This window comes from Lethenteron reissneri, chromosome 65 (assembly GCF_015708825.2).
Source record: "Lethenteron reissneri isolate LAM-NWPU_2019-01 chromosome 65, ASM1570882v1, whole genome shotgun sequence".
NCBI lineage: Eukaryota > Metazoa > Chordata > Hyperoartia > Petromyzontiformes > Petromyzontidae > Lethenteron > Lethenteron reissneri.
In genome coordinates this window covers 11,454,497-11,471,013 of record NC_083843.1, presented here as the reverse complement: position 1 = coordinate 11,471,013, position 16,517 = coordinate 11,454,497, and the positions used below count along the sequence as shown (strand labels likewise).

The 16,517-nt window shown below is 38.4% G+C and overlaps 1 protein-coding gene across 5 annotated transcripts in view; it reads left to right on the top strand.

Moving 5' to 3' along the window:
- The first annotated feature begins 3,853 nt into the window (after positions 1–3,853).
- LOC133359596 (membrane-anchored junction protein-like) overlaps positions 3,854–16,517 on the top strand; it is a 59,621-nt gene continuing 46,957 nt past the window's right edge. For all 5 annotated transcript variants that reach the window (XR_009757173.1, XM_061578057.1, XM_061578056.1 and 2 more), the window contains exons 1-2: positions 3,854–4,214; positions 5,268–5,306. The gene's annotated coding sequence lies outside the window, so the exon portion shown is untranslated. The remainder of the gene's footprint in view (positions 4,215–5,267; positions 5,307–16,517) is intronic.

The window sequence follows — 16,517 nt, the reverse complement described above, 5'->3', positions numbered from 1 at the left end:
TGAAAGCAGTTCTAAAGTGAAGTGTTTATTCAAATTATTTTGTGACAGATTGTTTGCCTTTGAAAATTGCACAAGATACAGAAGAGCCGGCCCGACATTCATTGGGCGTTGCTACTCACTAACAGCACGTGCCCCTAATGTATAAGGCTACACGGGTAATCGTTTGTCTTTGTGCAAGTCTATGGCGTATCTACACTGCCCTCTGCTGCCTACGATCGGGATAAATATGTTTGAAATGAAATACAACACTAAACTATTTTTTCTTTTAGCAAGTAAGGCTAAAATACAACTTAAACACTGAACTAAACAGCTTCTTTATATCAGAAGCGATCTGGCCATCACAAATGATAGCTCAACCAAGTGGCTTATCGCGTGGAAATGTATAGCAGGAGCCAAAAATCATAGAATCAGAGACCCATAGAGAGCACTGAAATCCTAAGACTCACGTAGCATCGTAGAGACCCATAATAATCTAAATGTGTGATGTTCATTATAAATGTGGAGGCGAGAGAGATAACATCTCGCAGGATCCGGGGTGGAGCCCACGACCTCCTGCATAACAGGCGAGGTAGTTAACATCTATCCACCACGGCACCCCACTGATTAAGCTCCACACAATCACAGTCATCACCACCATCATCATCAGCCATGGTCAAGCCACTGCTAGATGCAGTGCACTGATTGCTCACCATACGGTGCTGTAACATTGAAATCGTGACTTTGATAAGCTATTGTAATGTATTTACACAGAGTGAAGTGTAAACTTTCTTCAGCACGATAACAATAATGTACAACTTGCATTAACTAAGCAATTAGATTGATAATTGTTTTTTACCCTTTTATCTGGCAACAAAACTGACACTATTTTTACAAGGAGTCATGTTTGCATTGACCACAATACCTGCGGTCGGAATGCAAAAAAAAACACAACTCTGATAATTAATGATATGCACTGTCCTTGAAATTGATTGGTCCACAACCGAGACAGCTTTTCTTAGAACCCAGTCTCACATGGTCCTTGAAATGGATTGGTCCACACCCGAGACAGCTTTTCTTAGAGCCCAGTCTCACATGGTCCTTGAAATTGATTGGTCCACACCCGAGACAGATTTCTTAGAGCCCAGTCTCACGTGATCCTTGAAATGGATTGGTCCACACCCGAGACAGCTTATCTTAGAGCCTAGTCTCACATGGTGTTGGACCAGATGACGCCAAAAGGCGCACAACTCAAAGACAATGCACCATCAGAGTATGAGAGCTCGGGGTAAGCATTTACACCATTGGAACCTCCTTACCCAATTTTCATATTTTGCTACTGGCAAAGGAGGTTCCAATGGTGGTATTTAAATTGACACGATATGTAGAAATTAAAACGCTTAACTATTTAAATTGACACGATATCTACACATTATAAAGTTTAACTATTTACATTAAACACGATGTTTATACATTATGTTTAACTATTTAAATTAACACTATATTTAGACATAACGTTTAACAATTTAAATTGACACGATTTATAGACATAATGTTTAACTATTTAAATTGACACGATATTTAGACATTATAACGTTTAACAATTTAAATTGACACGATTTATAGACATAATGTTTAACTATTTAAATTGACACGATATTTAGACATTATAATGTTTAACTACTTAAACTGACACGATTTCTAGACATTATAACATTTAACTATTTAAATTGACACGATATCTAGATTTTATAACGTTTAACTATTTAAATTGACACAATATCTAGACATTATAACGTTTAACTATTTAAATTGACACGATATTTAGACATTATAACGTTTAACTATTTAAATTGGCACGATAATTAGACATTAAAACGTTTAACTATTTAAATTAACACGATATTTAGACATTAAAACGTTTAACTATTTAAATTGGCACGATAATTAGACATTAAAACGTTAAAATATTTAAATTGACACGATATTTATACTTTATAACGTTTAACAATTTAAATTGACACGATATCTAGACATTATAATGTTTAACTATTTAAATTGACACGATATTTAGACATAACGTTTAACTATTTAAATTGACACGATATTTAGACATAACGTTTAACTATTTAAATTGACACGATATTTAGACATTATAACGTTTAACTATTTAAATTGACGCGATATTTAGACATTATAACGTTTAATTATTTAAATTGGCACGATATTTAGACATTGTTTAACGATTTACATTAAACACAATGTTTATACATTATAACGTTTAACTATTTAAATTGACACGATATTTAGACTTAAATACGTTTAACTATTTAAATTGACACGATATCTACACATTATAATGTTAAACTATTTCAATTAAACACGATATTTAGACATTATAACGTTTAACTATTTAAATTGACACGATATTTAGACATTATAACGTTTAACAATTTAAATTAAACACGATATCTACACATTATAACCTTTAACTATTTTAATTAACACGATATTTAGACATTATAACGTTTAACTATTTAAACTGACACGATATTTAGACATTAAAACGTTTAACTATTTCAATTGACACGATATTTAGACTTTATAATGTTAAACTATTTAAATTGGCACGATATCTAGACATAACGTTTAACTATTTAAATTAAACACGATATTTAGACATTATAACGTTTAACTATTTAAACTGACACGATATTTAGACATTAAAACGTTTAACTATTTCAATTGACACGATATTTAGACTTTATAATGTTAAACTATTTAAATTGGCACGATATCTAGACATAACGTTTAACTATTTAAATTAAACACGATATTTAGACATTATAACGTTTAACTATTTAAAGTGACACGATATTTAGACATTATAACGTTTAACTATTTAAATTAAACACGATATCTAGACATTATAATGTTAAACTATTTAAATTAAACACGATATTTAACCATTATAACTTTTAACAATTTAAATTGACACGATATTTAGACATTATAACGTGTAACTATTTACATTAAACACGATGTTTATACACTATAATGTTTAACTATTTAAATTGACACGATATTTAGACATTAAAACGTTTAACTATTTACATTAAACACGATGGTTATACATTAAAACGTTTAACTATTTAAAGTGACACGATATCTACACATTATAACGTTTAATTATTTAAATTGACTCGATATTTAGACATTCTAATGTGTAACTATTTAAATTAAACACGATATCTAGACATTGTAATGTTTAACTATTTAAATTAAACACGATATCTACACATTATAATGTTTAACTATTTAAATTAAACACGATATTTAGACATTATAATTTAAAAATATAATTTTACCTCACGAAATCTTCGCCGTTTATGTTTTTCAAAGCCTGTAAAATAAAAACCAACACGGGACATCGACGACGCTCACGAAACTAAAACATTTAATAAGAAAAACTAAATAATTGAAGCTAAAACCACAAATTTATAAAACGCAACACTTTAACATTATCACCGTTACAGTCGTCAATGTCACCTCACAAACTTAACTCCCTTTGCCCTGTAAGCAGACAAAGCCGCTTCTATAACTAAACACGACAACTTGTTCGCCTTAACTCTTTAACGAATTTAACAATTTTAACTTTTATAATCCTTAACTCGCTAAAGCAACGTGAACAACCTCGCTGCAGGAATCGATTCGTTTCCTCAACTTACCGCCAAATCGATTCCACACGCAAACCCCATTGAAGCGACGAAATCGAATCACGAATCGATTCCACACGAAAACCCCATTGAAACGATAGAATCGATTCCCTCAGGATTAATCAACCGCCATCGATTCCTAAGCGTGGGACGCGGCAGTTTGTTTTTCCCGCCAAAACTACGACAGGTGCCACGTGACTTGCCCCGTTATAAACATTAAAGTTGTAATAATCTGGTCGTTTTGTGCATTTATAATTACAAGTCACCTCATAGTTTGTAATTAAATGGGTTAACCCATTTTGTGAGGTAACTCGAGATTATAAATTCACAAAACGACGAGATAATTACAACTTTGTGGTTTATCGAGGGGTATGAGGCACGTGGCACCTGTTGTAGTTTTGGCGGGAAAAATAAACAATTATTTTACGTAAACTATAGGAATATTTAGTCTTTTAATCGCACGTAATAAATAAAACACTCTAGCAATGTACCACTTGGTAACATTTAATTGCAAACTATGAGGTAAGTTGTAATTATAAATGCACGAAACGATCAGGCAATGACAGAAACAAATGTTAAATGCTGTACATTATTACATTTTAAAACATCTCATAAACAAAAAGCACATTGCAATGTGCACCTTAAAGTTTTATTGAAGTGTGAATTGTTTTAAAAGTTAGATTCACAAAGTTTAATTATTCATAAACATTAAGCAACGCGCTTAACATTGAAAGCGTTAAGGTAGTCAAAGTACAGTACAACATTGTCTCAGTACATCATTGTGTGTATATACAAGATGTGAATTTATTAGTTAAAATCGCACATTATATACAAAACACCCCTCGCAATGCACAATTAACATTTATAATTAACAATTTAGACAAGTTGTAATTATAAGTGCACAAAACGAACAGGCAATGACTATACATAATTTTATAACCTAAAAAAATCTCACAAACAAAACGCGCATCACAATGTGCATCTTAAGCCATTTAATGACGAATTATGAGGTAACTTGTAACTTTAAATGCACAAAACGATCAGAAAATTGCAACTTTAGGGGTTTAAAGAGGGCACCTGTTGCAGTTTTGGCGGGAAAAATAAAAAAAATCTCCGCTCAGGAATCGACTCCTTGTCGATTAAATCAACGCCATCGATTCCATTACATCAATGGGCTGTGCGTGGAATCGATTCATGATTCGATTCCATGGCTTCAAAGGGGATTGCGCGTGGAATCTATTGGTGCAGACTTAGACGAATCGATTCCGTCGTGAGGCGTTGAGGTGAGCTTACGCGAGTTTGTGGATTATAAAAGTTAAAATTGTTAAATTCGTGACGAGTTAACTTCGGCGATTAAAGCGAACAAGTTGTCGTGTTTGGTTATAGAAGCGGCTTTGTCTGATTACAGGGCAAAGGGAGTTAAGTTTGCGACGTGACATTGACGACTGTAACGGTGTGAGGTAATCTGTGATAATAATGTTAAAGTTTTGCGTTTTATAAATTGTTTAGTTTTTAGCTTAAATCGTTTAGGGTTGTGAGCCTCGTCAATGTCATGTTTTTATTTTTATTTTACAGGTTTTGAAGAACTTTTTAAGCGGCACAAGATTTCGTGAGGTAAAAATGTTCTTGATTGTTAATTATAATGTCTAAATATCGCGTATAATTTAATTAGTTACAGATTATAATGTCTAGATGTGTATCTTTATACGTGACTTTACCGAAAGAACCAAAGAATAATTCCTGCAGTCACAAAAGCTCCAAAATTAAGATAGATGTGTCTAATTTAAATAGTTACACATTATAATGTCTAGATGTGTCTAATTTAAATAGTTATACATTATAATGTCTAGATGTGTCTAATTTAAATAGTTATACATTATAATGTCTAGATGTGTCTTATTTAAATAGTTACACATTATAATGTCTAGATGTGTCTAATTTAAATAGTTACACATTATAATGTCTAGATGTGTCTTATTTAAATAGTTATACATTATAATGTCTAGATGTGTCTAATTTAAATAGTTATACATTATAATGTCTAGATGTGTCTAATTTAAATAGTTATACATTATAATGTCTAGATGTGTCTAATTTAAATAGTTACACATTATAATGTCTAGATGTGTCTAATTTAAATAGTTACACATTATAATGTCTAGATGTGTCTTATTTAAATAGTTATACATTATAATGTCTAGATGTGTCTAATTTAAATAGTTACACATTGTCTAAATATCGTGTCAATTTACATAGTTATACATTATAATGTCTAGATGTGTCTAATTTAAATAGTTACACATTGTCTAAATATCGTGTCAATTTACATAGTTACACATTATAATGTCTAGATGTCTAATTTAAATACTTACACATTGTCTAAATATCGTGTCAATTTACATAGTTATACATAATGTCTAGATGTGTCTAATTTAATTAGTTATACATTATAACGTCTAGATGTGTCTAATTTAAATAGTTATACATTGTGTAGATGTCGTGTCTAATTTTAATAGTTATACATTATAATGTCTAGATGTCTAATTTAAATAGTTATACATTATAATGTCTAGATGTGTCTAATTTTATTAATTATACATTGTGTAGATATCGTGTCTAATTTAAATAGTTACAGATTATAATGTCTAGATGTGTCTAATTTAAATAGTTATACATTATAATGTCTAGATGTCTTATTTAAATAGTTACACATTGTCTAAATATCGTGTCAATTTACATAGTTATACATAATGTCTAGATGTGTCTAATTTAAATAGTTATACATTATAATGTCTAGATGTCTAATTTAAATAGTTATACATTGTAACGTCTAGATGTGTCTAATTTAAATAGTTATACAATGTCTAGATGTGTCTAATTTAAATAGTTATACATTATAATGTCTAGATGTCTAATTTTATTAATTATACATTGTGTAGATATCGCGTTTAATTTAAATAGTTATACTTTATAATATCTAGATGTGTCTAATTTAAATAGTTATGCATTATAATGTCTAAATATCGCGTCTAATCGCTTAGTTTATGCAAGTTGTACATTATTGTTGTTGTGCTAAAGAAAGTTTACACTTCACTCTGTGTAAATACATTACAATAGCTTATCACACTCCTATTCTTTAAATAAGATAATAGACTTAACTAGCAGTTTTAGCGTTTCAAAGTCACGATTTCAATGTTACAGCACCGTATGGTGAGCAATCAGTGCACTGCATCCAGCAGTGGATTGACCATGGCTGATGATGATGACTGTGTGGAGCTTAATCAGTGGGTTCGATCCCAGACACTGAGAGATGTTAACTACCTCGCCTGGTGTGCAGGAGGTCGTGGGTTAGATCCCAGACCCTGAGAGATGTTAACTACCTCGCCTGGTGTACAGGAGGGCGTGGGTTAGATCCCAGACACTAAGAAATGTTAACTACATCGCCTGGTATGCAGAAGGTCGTAGGTTAGACCACGGATTCTGTGAGATGTTAACTACCTCGCCTGGTATGCAGGAGGTCATGGGTTAGATCCCGGATTCTGTGAGATGTTAACTACCTCGCCTGGTGTGCAGGAGGTCGTGGGTTAGATCCCGGATTCTGTGAGATGTTAACTACCTCGCCTGGTGTGCAGGAGGTCGTGGGTTCAATCCCGGATTCTGTGAGATGTTAACTACCTCGCCTAGTATGCAGGAGGTCGTGGGTTAGATCACGGATTCTGTGAGATGTTAACTACCTCGCCTGGTATGCAGGAGGTCGTGTGTTAGACCACAGATCTTGTGAGATGTTAACTACCTCGCCTGGTGTACAGGAGGTCGTGAGTTAGATCCCGGATCCTGTGATATGTTAACTACCTCGCCTGGTGTGCAGGAGGTCGTGAGTTAGATTCCGGATCCTATGAGATGTTAACTACCTCGCCTGGTGTACAGGAGGTCGTGGGTTAGATTCCGGATCCTGTGATATGTTAACTACCTCGCCTGGTGTGCAGGAGGTCGTGGGTTAGATACCGGATCCTGTGAGATGTTAACTACCTCGCCTGGTATGCAGGAGGTCGTGGGTTAGATCCCGGATTCTGTGAGATGTTAACTACCTCGCCTGATACACAGGAGGTCGTGGGTTCAATCCCGGATTCTGTGAGATGTTAACTACCTCGCCTGGTGTGCAGGAGGTCGTGGGTTAGACCACGGATCACGTGAGATGTTAACTACCTCGCCTGGTATGCAGGAGGTCGTGGGTTAGATCCCGGATCCTGTGAGTTGTTAACTACCTCGCCTGGTATGCAGGAGGTCGTGGGTTAGACCACGGATCCTGTGAGATGTTAACTACCTCGCCTGGTGTACAGGAGGTCGTGAGTTAGATCCCGGATCCTGTGATATGTTAACTACCTCGCCTGGTGTGCAGGAGGTCGTGGGTTAGACCACAGATCTTGTGAGATGTTAACTACCTCGCCTGGTATACAGGAGGTCGTGGGTTAGATCCCGGATCCTGTGAGTTGTTAACTACCTCGCCTGGTATGCAGGAGGTCGTGGGTTAGACCACGGATCCTGTGAGATGTTAACTACCTCGCCTGGTGTACAGGAGGTCGTGAGTTAGATCCCGGATCCTGTGATATATTAACTACCTCGCCTGGTGTGCAGGAGGTCGTGAGTTAGATTCCGGATCCTATGAGATGTTAACTACCTCGCCTGGTGTACAGGAGGTCGTGGGTTAGATTCCGGATCCTGTGATATGTTAACTACCTCGCCTGGTGTGCAGGAGGTCGTGGGTTAGATACCGGATCCTGTGAGATGTTAACTACCTCGCCTGGTATGCAGGACGTCGTGGGTTCGATCCCGGATTCTGTGAGATGTTAACTACCTCGCCTGGTATGCAGGAGGTCGTGGGTTCGATCCCAGACCCTGTGAGATGTTAACTGCCTCGCCTGGTGTGCAGGAGGTCGTGGGTTAGACCACGGATCCTGTGAGATGTTAACTACCTCGCCTGGTGTGCAGGAGGTCGTGGGTTAGATCACGGATTCTGTGAGATGTTAACTACCTCGCCAGGTATGCAGGAGGTCGTGGGTTAGACCACGGATCCTGTGAAATGTTAACTACCTCACCTGGTATGCAGGAGGTCGTGGGTTAGATCCTGGATCCTGTGCGATGTTAACTACGTCGCCAGGTGTGCAGGAGGTTGTGGGTTAGATCCCGGATCCTGTGAGATGTTAACTACCTCGCCTGGTATGCAGGAGGTCGTGGGTTAGATCCCGGATTCTGTGAGATATTAACTACCTCACCTGGTATGCAGGAGGTCGTGGGTTAGATACCGGATCCTGTGAGATGTTAACTACCTCGCCTGGTGTGCAGGAGGTCGTGGGTTAGACCACGGATCCTGTGAGATGTTAACTACCTCGCCTGGTATGCAGGAGGTCATGGGTTAGATCCCGGATTCTGTGAGATGTTAACTACCTCGCCTGGTATCCAGGAGGTCGTGGGTTAGACCACGGATCCTGTGAGATGTTAACTACCTCGCCTGGTATGCAGGAGATCGCGATTTCGATTTTAACCCTGCGAGATGTTATCTCTCGCCTCCACATTTAGAATTAACATTACACGTTAAGATTATTATGCGTCTATGTGGGTCTCATTGGTGCTACGTGAGTTTTAGGATCTCTGTGGGTCTCTATGGCTCTCTGATTCTATGCTTTTGGCTGCTGCTATACATTACCACGCGATAAGCCACTTGGTTGAGCTATCATTTGCGATGGCCAGGTCAGAGGCGTAGCTAGGGGGGGGCAGGGGGGTACATATGTCCCCGGGCGCCAAGATAAAGGGGCGCCAAAATGAGGCTTACAACATTACATTATAACTTATTGCGGCGGGCGCGGCAGCCTGAAACTACTGCACAAATATACACCTCTACCTAAAAGTTTATATATCCCGCCACACACAGCCTACATGTCATGTAATTACATTTTGGTATGCGCGCCTATTAAAAACTTACATGGAAGAACGTCCCAAACAACAGACAGGCGCAGTATTTCAACCTTAGTCACTGGCCTGTTTTTTGATGGCGGAAATTACGACATGATGATGAACTTGTTGACAGTAACGGGGAAGATGAGATAAAATAATCTTCTGATAGAGAAGCTGAAAATACTCATTATGATGCTGTTCCTGCTGTACTAAGGTTTCACGATGTTGGCTACTTAGAATTTGATAAAACGACAAGGCTATCGAAAATATCACAGCCTCTTCGCAATTAAATGATTACTCTCGGATCCTTGCCTTTGCAGCACAGAGACAATCTTATCATCAGTATCCAGAGAACGTTCAATTACATCAGCATGGTTTAAACGCCGACTAGCGAACGGAGAGCAAGTGAATCGTTCGTGGCTATTATATTCACCAATCAATAAAGCTGCTTACTGTTTCTGTTGTCTATTATTTACATTGAGTTCAAACTCACGAGCTTCGTTTGAGTTAACGGTTTCAACAAGTGGAGAAAGCCAGAAAAACTAAATTCTCATGAAAACAATCCTAGCCACCGCACAGCTTTTACTACATGGAAGGAAGCCGAACGAAGGATAATTGATGGTACTGGAATTGACGCAGTGGTTCAAGCTCAAATTCATTTGGAAAAACAACGTTGGCGAGATATATTGCAAAGAATACTCACCTGTATTAAGTTTCTGGTTTCACAAAATTTGGCACTACGTGGCCATGAGAAAAATTTGAATGCGGATGAGGATAAAAATGTTGGAAACTTTTTCGCGCTAATCAAACTCGTTGCTCAGCATGACCCATGTTTAGCAAAACACCGGAAATCCAGAAGGAATTTATCCACATACTTGCGTCGACTGTAAAGAACCAATTGTTGAGTGATATCAGGAAAAACAAGTACTACGGTATCTTACTTGACTCAACTCCTGATCTAGGACATCGGGAACAGCTTTCTCAGGTCATAAGATTTGTGGATGTTGATTTTCAAACTAAAAAAGTAACTATCAAAGAATCATTTTTAGGTTATATCGAGATACATGCAAAAGATGCAGCAAGCCTAGAAAGAGTCATCGTCGAGAGACTGAAATCTGAAAACATACCTCTAGCCGACTATCGGGCACAATGTTATGGCAATGCTGCTGTGATTACTGGGCATATATCCGGCCTTCAACGAATATGTGACAAAAATCACAGAGCATTGTTTGTCGACTGTGACAACCACAGCTTAAACTTAGCAGGAGTACACTCAGCTAAACAGGATCCACTTGTCACATTTTTTGGAACAGTTGAAAGTATATATTTTTTTCTATCGTTCAACAATTCGTTGGGAAGAGTTAAAAAAAGCTGTGCCCATCACAGTAAAGCGGGAGTCTGAAACACGCTGGAGTGCACGATCAGAAGCTGTTAAAGCTATCTATGAAGGACTGGATGGACTAGTAGGGCTGCTAGACAAATTATCGGAGGACGTAACTATGACGCCTGAAACCAGAAGTGATGCAGAACAGTTACAGGCATGCGTATTACATTTTAACTTCATAGTTTTATTACATTTCTGGAATGTCATTCTTGGAAAAATTGATCGTGTTCAGAAGCGCTTACAGGATCCTACTATGAATTTCAAGGAAACAGCAACTGATCTTGAATCTTTGGAGCATGAATTTGTCAAGCTTCGTGATGATTTGAGCCAAGTTGCTGTAGAAAACGCCAAAACAAGATGCACAGCCTAGGAGATCGATGTGGACAGAAGAATTAGGCGACGTCGGAAGATGCCAGGAGAACTGGCAAGAGATGCAGGACTTTCAGCAGAAGAAGAAATTGTGCACGTTTTGAAGAGCGTATTTTATCGACTTCAACAGGAGATGTCAACACGGTTTTTACGACTAAAAAACCTGAACACAAAATTTTGATTTTTGCTGGACGTCAAAACTCTTCTATCCGACACAGATGTCGATGCAATTCGTCGAAATTGCACAGATTTTGGAAATTTGTATGACACCGACATCAATGGCCACGAACTTTTCACAGAAATTGGAGATTGCAAATGCTGCTCAATAACCGGAATAAAGTTCTTCCAGAAACTCCTTTGGATCTTCTTGGTTTTATTGTGTTTTATGGAGACGACATATTTCCGAATTTGCGAATTTCACTGCAAATTTTATGAACAATAGCAGTTTCAATTGCAAGCTGTGAGCGGTCGTTCAGCAAATTGAAACTTATTTTGTCGTATTTGCGTGCTTCAATGGGACAAGATCGTCTCAGCGATCTTGCTCTTCTTAGCGTTGAAAGAGAAACATTGGAAAAAACTGATTTTGATTACGTGATTGACCAGTTTGCGACAGTGAAATCAAGAAAAATTAATCTTTTGTAGACTATATCAACCAGTCTACGACAGTGACTGAGTGAGCCATGTAATATAATTTTTATAAATTTGCTTCTTTAAATACAATGTTTCATTAAAATTTAAATTGTTATTCCTTATTCGATGTAATAGGAAAATGTGATTAAACGGGGGGGGGGGGGGGGGGGGGGCGCCAATTTTATAGTTCGTCCCCGGGCGCAAAATATCCTAATTTCGCCTCTGGGCCAGGTCGCTTCTGATAAAGAAGCTGTTTAGTTCAGTGGGGCCTTACCTGCTTAGTTGTATTTAATTTCAAACCTGTTTATCCCTATCGTAGGCAGCAGAGGGCAGAGGGCAGTGTAGATACGCCATAGACTTGCACAAAGACAAAGATCCCCTGTGTAGCCTTATCTAGTAGGGGCACGTGCTGTTAGCGAGTAACAACGCCCAATGAAGGTCGGACCGGCACACGAGGGGGTTGGTGGCCAGCACCACGCACGGCCGCCTTTGTCCCCCCAGTGGCGATGCTTATTCACACCACTGCACCAGACACTCATTTAGTATGGTACGTACGTATTTTGTACTTCTTTTACACCATATGTAACTAATCATAAAGAAATTAGTTTTCAATCTAGATGATGTAAAAGTGGCTTCCGAAGGAAGAGCATTCCAGACGGCCGCAGAAGCAGCGCATCAGAAAGCGCCACGTGATGATTCAATGACTGTCTTTGTCCTGATGGTTAGCCACTCATCCACTCACCTACACACTTACCCACTCACCTAGCCACTTACCCACCCACAAATCCACTCGCCAACCCATGTGTGTATGTATGTATGTTCAACATCTTTGGTACCGTACGTAGCCAACCGTGCGGGTGAAGGACCACAAACTAAACAAAACAACAACAATAAGCAGTTATAAAGAAATTAGAATGTCAATTTCGATTTAAAGCTTTCGTGACTGCAGGGATTCATCTTCTTGGTTCTTTCGGTAAAGTCACGTAGAAGGGAAGTAATAAAATAATAAAAATAAAACATAATAAAACCCCTCGCCAAACCTCCTACGCATTTCACAAGTAGTACTAGTACTAATCGCATATCTGCATTTCCCATAAATATGCTAAATTCCTCTTGATATGCAAATTATTTTGTCAAGACGCTCTTCCCCCCTCCATCCCAGCATAAATAGTCGCTCCAAGCCTGGGGCGCGTCATTCAGACTCTGCCTTCTCGACAGACCTGTTCTCCACCTGAAGACGGCTGCTTGCGTTGTGGCCGAAACGTCGTGAGAATTATTTTATTATGTTTTATTTTTATTATTTTCCTTCTACGTGACTTTAGCGAAAGAACCAAGAAGAAAAAAGTTGTATTTAATTTCTAACCTGTTTATCCCGATGGTAGGCAGCAGAGGGCAGTGTAGATACGCCATAGACTTACACCAAGACAAAGATCCCCTGTTTAGCCTTATACAGTAGGGGCACGTGCTGTTAGTGAGTGGCAACGCCCAATGAAGGTCAGACCGGCACACGAGGGGGTGGGTGGCCAGCACCACGCACGGTGGCCTTTGTCTCCCCCAGTGGCGATGTTTATTCACACCACTGCACCAGACACTCATTTAGTATGGTATGTACGTATTTGGTACTTCTTTTACACCATATGTAACTAATCATAAATAAATTATATTCTTAGGTTTTTTCGGTAATGTCACGTAGGTAAAAAATTTAAATTAATAAAGGTAAAATAAAAAATCATGACGTTATATCTAATATATATACGGAGTGGTATCTCTTGTAATCTCTCATTTACTTGATACAGCTGTCGGGCTGTGACGGTTCCACCCGAAGACGGAAGCTTGTGTTGCCTTCGAAACGTCGTGATTTTCATTTTTAATTTTACTTTTATTAATTTTAATTTTTTACCTACGTGACTTTACCGAAAAAACCTAAGAATATGAATCTTTGCAGTCACGAAAGCTTCAAATCTAGAATAAAGAAATTAGTTTTCAATCTAGATGATGATGTAAAAGTGGCTTCCTAATACCGGAAGGAAAAGCATTCCAGACGGCCGCAGAAGCAGCTCATCAGAAAGCACCACGTGATGATTCAGTGACTGTCTTTGTCCTGATGGTTATCCACTCACCCACTCATCCACTCATTTACCCACTCACCCATCCACTCACCCAACCACCCACTCGCCAACCCATGTGTGTAAGTATGTTGAACATCTTTGGTACCGTACGTAGCCAACCGTGCTAATCGAAGGTGCGGGTGAAGGACCACAAACTAAACACAACAACAACAATAAGCAGTTGTAAAGAAATGAGTTTGTCAATCTTAGATGATGATGTAAAAGTGCATATCACCAGTGGCTTCATAATGTTGGAGGAGCGTTCCAGGTGTCCGCAGAAGCGCATCTGAAACCGCCACGTGATGCGGTGACCCACCGTCTTTGTCCTGATAGTTAGCCACTCACCCACTCAGCATTAACCCACTAATGTACGTATCCTTTGTTTTACTTGCTTGGCACCATACGTAGTTGTGTGAAGTAACTAACCACAACAACAAACAGTTCTCTTAGTGCGGCCTGGAAGCGTATTATTAAATTAATACAATTACAATTCCTTATACGGGAAACAAATACCAATGAATAACAATTGAATGATTACCAATCTATATAATTACAATACCCTCCCCCTCTTTGTCTCGAATCACTGCACCAGATTGAATTGAATTAAATGATGACGTCACCCTGATGCTGCTCTATTTAAGACCGGAAGCAACAGGAGAGCTTCACCATCTTTGCCCGATGAAGCTGATTGTAATTATCAGCGAAACGTCGCACTACTCAAATTTTTAAATGCTGTTGATTCTCTCTTCAGCACACCGGTGGGCTAAAGAAGTGAATTATTTTGTCCTGTGAAAAACGTGACACATTTTTTACTGTTTGGCCGTGTCGGGTGGTGGAGGGTTACAACACATTTATAAATAACGCGATCTGACGCAAAAAAACCTATATTATGAGTTCTAGATAAATTAGTTTGTCAGGCCTAGATGATGATTTAAAAGTACATCATAGCTCCCCAGCGGTTTCCTAATATCGGATGGGAATAGCGTTCCAGACGGTAACATCATTAACATCACCGCCACCACCATCATCACCACCACCACCACCACTATCATGTACGTACAATTAACTTCTTTTGTACCATACGTAGCCAACCGCGCAAATAGGAAAGTGCGTGGGAAGGACAAAAAACTAAACGCAACAAGTCTAAGGGCAGTGCTGAGTCTACGGGCAGTGCTGATTTCTATGGGTAGTGTTGAGTCTATGGGTGGCATTGAGTCTATGGTGCAGTGTTGAGTCTATGGGCAGTGTTGAGTCTATGAATTGTGTTGATTCTATGGGTAGTGTTGATTCTATGGGTAGTGTTCAGTCTATGGGTAGTGATGAGTCTGGGTGGTGTCGAGTCTATGAGCAGTGTTGATTCTATGGGTAGTGTTGAGTCTATGGGTAGTGTTGATTCTATGGGTAGTGTTGAGTCTATGGGTAGTGTTGATTCTATGGGTAGTGTTCAGTCTATGGGTAGTATTGAGTCTATGGGCAGTGTTGATTATATGGGTAGTGTTGATTATATGGGTAGTGTTGAAATGCTACGGAGTACAGGTAGTCCCCGAGTTACGATGGTCCGACTTACGATATTTCGATCTTACGATAGCGATACGACAAAATTGTAAAATATTTTAAGTTTCGCGCGGCGGGCAAACGCAGCAGCAGCGTACGAGGTACGATACTGTACGTTGGAACGCTGCCGGGATGTACGCATCTCCCGCCTTGTGTGATGCAGATCGGATTGTTTCCTGACTAGCTATTAAATTGCAGTTCATATAGGTAGGCTAAGAATTTACCTTGTTTTTACTTTACATTTTACTGTGCAATACAGTATTGTCATTAATAAATACATACAATATATAGTTTATACAGTACGGCACTGTAAATTGCTCTGTTTTGCTAAATTATCACCATTCTTTAAGACTCCTGGGTGGGCTAGGCCTTCTTTGACTTACGATATTTTTGACTTACGATGGGGTCGTCGTAACGCATCCCCATCGTAAGTAGAGGACTACCTGTAGTTCTAAAAAGAAATGAATTGTCAATCTAGATGATGATCATTTAAAAGTGTATGATAGCTTCCAGGGGCTTCATCATCACCACCAACACTATCACAACCATCACAAATCACCACCGTCAACATCCCCCACTTCTATTTAATGCTTTCGTGACTGCAGGGATTCATCTTCTTGGTTATTTCGGTAAAGTCACGTAGAAGGGAAATAATAAAATTATAAAAAATAAAATAATATTAAATAATTCTCACGACGTTTCTTCACCTGAGGACGGCTGCTTGCGTTGAAGACCTGTCTTCCCGACAGACCTGTTCTTCACCTGAGGACTGCTGCTTGCGTTGTGGCCGAAACGTCGTGAGAATAATTTTATTATGTTTTATTTTTA